Consider the following 4862-nt stretch of genomic DNA (forward strand, 5'->3'; position numbering starts at 1 on the left):
TAGTTGTGTTCCCTCCACCAACTAGCAAACTAGCTGTGTTCCCTCCACCAACTAGCAAACTAGCTGTGTTCCCTCCACCAACTAGCAAACTCTAGCTGTGTTCCCTCCACCAACTAGCAAACTCTAGCTGTGCTCCCTCCACCAACTAGCAAACTAGCTGTGTTTCCTCCACCAACTAGCAAACTCTAGCCGTGTTCCCTCCGCCATGCTGAGCAAACTCTAGCTGTGTTCCCTGAGCAAACTAGCTGTGTTCCCTCCACCAACTAGCAAACTCTAGCTGTGTTCCCTTCACCCACTCTGTGATGTAAGCCCAACGGAACGGCCGTCAGGGAACACAGGACCTTTAAGTAGGTAATGGGCTACTTGCACAATCAGTCACAATCGCTTCCGCGTTCTACTTAATACTGCTCAGCTGTTTCCGGTGGAACGATGGCGAAAGCTATTTTTCACCTGCTTTCAAGAGCTCCCAAAATATGTATGGCAGACGTCCACCTGGACCTGCAAGAGATCCCAAGTAGGGTTTTCAGCTGTATGTGCACTTACATACACAACTATGAAGGTAAGAACATCATTATCTAACTGACTAAATACATGTTAGCGCTAGCTAGGTCTCTTCATAGAGGGTTGATAATTGATCTAGCAAAGGTCGTTTATCTTTTCGGTGTGAGTGTCATGATGAGTATGCTATCTGAGTAGCACTGTAGTAAACACGGTATACTTTATCTAGGTTGAATTCACAACATTAGCGTTAGTGAGGTTACTTTGACAGTGTTGTCTGTCAACTGTAACGTTATGCCTAACTAACGTTAAGGCGCGCAAGGTAGCATGTAACCGCCGTCAGGCTAGCTACTTGTGGGATGTGTTGCCGTTACGTAGCTGTTGATACACAGCGACAGCAGCAACACATAACGCTAACAACGTTATCTGTTGTTTTATACAGTGTCCAATAAAGACAGGATGACAGGGCAAGTTGCCGTCAGATCATTGTGCTACAGGTCTATGCTGAAGTCCGAGATGCCACGCCGTTAAAGTGTAGGCAGAAGTTCCAGTTGTATTCATCCCCATTCAGTGGGGATTAGTTCAGTTACCCCCCATCCCCCAATGTTTCCTAATGTTAATGTAATGGTAGTTTGTTCAATGTAATCAACATTGATAAGGTGAGAAAGTTTGTCTATGATCTAAGAATTCAGCAGTTTAGGCTTTTGCAGATGTACCACAACTGTGGTAATGACAGAACAAATGTTCCTATGTGGCAGGTACTGCTTTATGCAGCCACATAGTGGCCCTGCTTTATCAAACTGCACACTTCAGAGCTTTGATTTGAAGTGATCCCACTCTCAGTAATTGTTTTTGTGTGATAGGGTGTGACGCCCGGACCCATCAACTCCATGGTCTTCACCAAGCCAGTACCAAAGCGAAGGGTACAGACTGGAGTAAGTTAATTAATAATAATAATAATAATAATACATTTTATTTAGAGCGCCTTTCATGTCACCCAAGGTCACTTCACAAACAAAAACAAAAAGGTTGTTAAAATTATAGTCATCTCAAAAAAATAAAAATATTAATTGATTAGAGATGATTCCCCCTCTAGGAAATAATCCTAGGTCCAGGCATAATTGATCACCACATCTGTAGATATACCTAAATCCCATGTGCCACTCCCAGTGCAATTCTCCCCCAAGTGGCTTAAGTAATAGCCAAATAAGTAAGACTTACTGAATGGTGGATATAAATGGCTCATACAATCAACATTTATGACATTGCCAATTATGCTTATTGGCCCAATTCTTCATCAATGCTCTCATTAACGTCTTATGACGTCATTTTCTATATTTTTGATATGTTGCTGAGCATATCATAAACAGCAAAGAAAAGTGATTGATAATGACTGACTGACTACTATTGTGTTACATGCTTCAAATGTAAAGCACTTTGAGCTGCATTCTGTGTATGAAAGGTGCTATACAAATAAAGCTTTATTATTATTATTATTATTATTATTATTAACTCCTTACCAATTTTCTGTGTGGAAAATGCTAGTCTTGCTTAGGTTTTCATCAACACCTTTGTCGTCTGAAAACAGTGTAGATTGTCATTACATAAGAGAAAATTGATAATGTTGCTGCTATTTTTTCATTTGTTGTATTCCTCCCTTATTTTATATATATATTTATTTTTTAGGAGTGGATTCTACAGAGGCCTGGATTCTACAGAGGCCTGGTCTGGATTCTACAGAGGTCTGGATTCTACAGAGGCCTGGTCTGGCCATTACCTGATCCCTGCATGTTCAGAATAACAGAGGCATACAGTAGATTCAGTATTGAGGAACAGCCACTCGTGACCTAACCAGCCCCTTGTAGAGATTGGTATCGGGTTATTCCAAAAGGGAAGTGTCCTGTCATATCAACAGCCTGCACAGCATCTATACAAAGGGGCCTAATGATTGTTGCTCATTTTTACAAATCTATACAAAGGGGCCTAATGATTGTTGTAATCGACTGACACTCCTAAAAAAAAAATTGTACAACACCTAGTTTTTGAGTCAAAGACATGACAGACCCCATGGTTCAAACATGTTATACATTTTATTTGTAAAAGAGACTAAATAATGTATATATTAATGATATTATAGGCAGTTTTTTCAATGTGAAAAAAATGTATGTATGTGATTCATGTGTACAGTACCCACTATTTTACTTTTGAGCTATGTTGTACTATATTGTATGTACTGTACATCAAATTTTACATTAAAAATATATGGCAAGTAACATTATTTATGTGTTTATTGAGATGGTATGTATTTATTTAAGCCAGGCCTTCACTAATGCCTTGTTCTGATAATTGGATAACAGGCATTCCATTGTGAACATTTGGCTTATATTTACTATTTGGGTTAGGGGGATGATGCTAAGAACTTGTTTTCTTGTATCCTCCTGATTATGTGTACTCCATGTGTACTCTGAGATGTGCTATGGCTTGAGTTGCAATTACATAATGTGCAACCATCTGACTCTTCCTGGGCAAAAACGATGGGCAGTACACCTTGGAATTTACACAGTCCGTAATTATGAAACCCTTGTCCACCATCACTGTCATTTCCTCTGTGAGTAGCTCTGCTAGTCTGATCTTTTGAACAACTCTTTATCACTCACTGTCCCTGCATATACTAAGAAGACCAAAGTCACTGCACCATGTGGAACAGGCCTGTCATGGTGCAGTGACTTAACACTACAGTCATTTCACTCTGCAATAGCAGTGAGGATGGAGTCTGGCATTTAAATTCGGTGCAATCTATGATACCTGTGTGTCAGGGAAGTCGCTGGAAGCTGCTGGGAGATTTGCCCTAACTTCAGGTGACAGACCCAAGGAGGGTGTATCATAGCAATCGTATTGTAAATTTGTCTCTCAATCCACAGAACCAAATGGCTGATTTATAATAATACACATTGTTTAGCTAACCCTGACACCTACCCCTGACACATTTCTCCTTGGTGATCAATAAAGTACCTATCTATCTATCTATTAAAGGGTCATCTCTTCATTTTTCTTAGCAGCTGCTCTGGCTCTTGTGATTTATAACCATTTTGTGGACTGATGGCTCAATGAGTCTCCAGAAGGCCATTAAATGATAATAGCTTGGGAATCTATTAGTAGAGTAAAATACATTTAATGTTAATTGTAAATATTTACTTCATATCTCATAACAACGAATTATAGTAGGTAGCCTAGTGTATGTGTTTATCCTCTGTTGAGATTTTTATGGGGTGGTGTTTTGGGGTAGGTGCCATTCTTATACCAGAAGACTCTGAAATGATTTTGAAGATTTTTGAAAGACAGTCTCAGACCCTCTCACATAAAGATGTGGACTATGATTTTGCAATGACTGCATATTGCTTATAGCAATAATCGACAGTGGTGGTTAACCTGCAACACAGCCTTAAAGGAGAATTCCGGTGTGATATTGACCTAAAGTGTATTGAAACATGATACCGAGTGTGAACGTATGTCTCATAGCCCATCTCGGCTTGTCCCCTGCACTCCAAAATCTGGCGCTAGGGTTAGGAAACCTAAGAAATCAGATTCCAAAAATAATTCAGTGGAAATGCATGGATTCCAGTTGCTGCTACTGGAAGAAACTGGAATCCATGCATTTCCACTGAATTATTTTTGGAATCTGATCCCTTATCATACCTGTTCATTCTTACTCGTTGCTCGACTTATCGTGACTAAATTCAAGATGGCTGCAAACGCTAAACTTCGTGAAGATACTGTCTGTATAAATCGTCTTGTAAGTAAACTACCAGTGCTTTTTCAAAGTTCTCAATGTCTCGTTTTAAATGTCAGGGCCCTCGGAAGTCTACCAATGAAGTGTGGAGATACATTGAGCCTCGTAAATGGGTGTAAAACAGTGATTTATTTGCATGGCTAGCCCGATGCCGAAGCACCACTATTGAAAAAGCTGTTGGTAGCATCGGCTAACTAGCGCCAGATTTTGGAGTGCAGGGGACAAGCCGAGATGGGCTATGAGACATACGTTCACACTCGGTATCATGTTTCAATACACTTTAGGTCAATATCACACCGGAATTCTCCTTTAACGTTTTTTCCATAGTGCACTAGATATCAACAGGAACTCAAACGATAGCCTATACTCATCAAAATCGCTGGACAATCGTATGGTGTAAGGAGGCCTTTGGGCTATTGCAATTTGCATACCTAGCGTAAAACCTTATCCTCATCGGATCCTGCAAACCACGCTGCAGCCGTAATTCCTGCATCTGCTTTTTTAACTCCTCCACTTCACGGGCTAAATCCTAGTTTAGCCTACCGCACAACACAAATCTAACGACGACGGCTTA

General features: G+C 40.3%; 1 long non-coding RNA gene across 1 annotated transcript; it reads left to right on the forward strand.

Moving 5' to 3' along the window:
- The first annotated feature begins 342 nt into the window (after positions 1-342).
- Positions 343-2771, forward strand: LOC121709298. The gene is made up of 3 exons (XR_006031901.1): positions 343-559; positions 1362-1433; positions 2185-2771. It is a non-coding gene; the product is annotated as an uncharacterized LOC121709298 (long non-coding RNA).
- Positions 2772-4862: the final 2091 nt, after the last annotated feature.

The sequence above is a fragment of the Alosa sapidissima genome, chromosome 5 (genome assembly GCF_018492685.1).
Source record: "Alosa sapidissima isolate fAloSap1 chromosome 5, fAloSap1.pri, whole genome shotgun sequence".
Taxonomy (NCBI): Eukaryota; Metazoa; Chordata; class Actinopteri; order Clupeiformes; family Clupeidae; genus Alosa; species Alosa sapidissima.